Source organism: Geospiza fortis, unplaced genomic scaffold, assembly GCF_000277835.1.
Source record: "Geospiza fortis unplaced genomic scaffold, GeoFor_1.0 scaffold538, whole genome shotgun sequence".
Classification (NCBI taxonomy): Eukaryota; Metazoa; Chordata; class Aves; order Passeriformes; family Thraupidae; genus Geospiza; species Geospiza fortis.
The window spans coordinates 1,129,059-1,130,642 of NW_005054368.1; positions in this window are offsets into that span (position 1 = coordinate 1,129,059).

A 1,584-nucleotide genomic window follows, 5' to 3' on the forward strand; every position below is an offset into this window, starting at 1 on the left:
AACAGAGGAGGACTTGTGCTATTTTCCCTCCTGGCCACTGCTGAATGCTGCAGTTGGGGGATTTGGAGGGGTGAGTAAACCGGAATATTGCCAGGCACTGGCAAATGTATCTTGGTGTAACATCACTGGCTTCAGTGGAGTTATTCCCCAAACCCACAGTGTCCTCACCCAGCTCTCAGCTGGTTTTGTTGCTTTACAACCCAGTCATGGATTTATTTGGGCCTCACAAAGCAGAGGTCAGAATGCACATTTCAGCACCATTTAAAAAAGAGGAAAAGAAGAAACAGCTTTAAATATTTTATTAATAAGTTTTAAAAATAATAAATCACAAAATAAAAGGGTGACAAAAGAAACAAAACTGGAAAAGATCCCTGAGTGTGAGTTTGGTAGGAATTTATGCAGAGCAGAGAAGCTGGGGAGGCAACACTGACATTCCTGGGTTTGAAATCTCAAATCAATAATGAAGGAGGCCACATCACTTTTTCACACTGCCTCCAGAGCACTCACAGGATCTCAAGCAGCTGCTCTCCCTGGAGCAATGTCAGGGCTGGGCTGGCACACAGCTCTCTAAAATCTCTCAGGACTCTGATGATCCTTGTGGGTCCCTTCCAACACAGGATATTCTGTCATTCTGTGAAAATCATCCCTGCACAATAATAGCATGCCTGGGGCTGTCTCTGCACTGTTTCCCTGTGCCTGCCTCAGAGGTCTTTAGGGACTTTGAGGAACAAACAGCACAGGACAAATGGAATGATAAAGGGAAGCAGCAGAGCAATTACCCAGAACCAGCCAGCTCAGGGCACAGACAGACGCCAAGGCCACGGCACTGGTGGCACAGAATGTACTGTTCTTACTCAAGGTGGTCAGTGTGATAAGGAAATGGAAGGAGGGTAAACCAGAGGTGAGGCTTTGCCTGGATGTGACATGGAAGGAAAAGCACCGTGTTCTGGCCCTGGAGCCTCCTGTTCCTTCCCAGGTGATGTGGGTGCCGTGTTGGCAGCAGTCTGTGTGCAGCAAGGCAGGAGCACTGGGCTGAGCCCTGCTGGAGTGAATGTCCCTGTCACCCAGGGCTTTCAGGCCTTGGCTGCTGCCCCCATCCTGTTCACAGGGAATGGTAATTTGATGTTATCTGTCAGCGAGACGTTAATGCAGATCCCACCCCCTTAAGGGGAGCAGGTTCCTGTTCACAGCCACTGGTCCCGGTGTCCCCAGAGCTGTGTGATGGCACCACGTTCTCTGTCTGGCCTGAACTGGGTACGGTCAGGGCTGGGACAGGGTATGTGACAGGAGCAGCCTCTCACACACAGCACAGCACCTGATTTTGGCTTACAGCCATCACATCCTCCACACCAGGCAAGATTCACATCGGACGCCGGGAAAACTTGTCCATGCAACACACCTGGCACGGGCAGAGTCCCCATCCCTGGGGGGATTTAAAAGCCGCGTGGATGTGGCACTTGGGGACACGGTCAGTGACGGCCGCCTTGCTCTCGAGGGGCTGTCCCACGCTGGGTGACCCTGCGGTGGAACACTGCTGCTGTTCCCGCAGCCCCGGGCTGTCCCACAGGCGGGCGGGCACCGCCA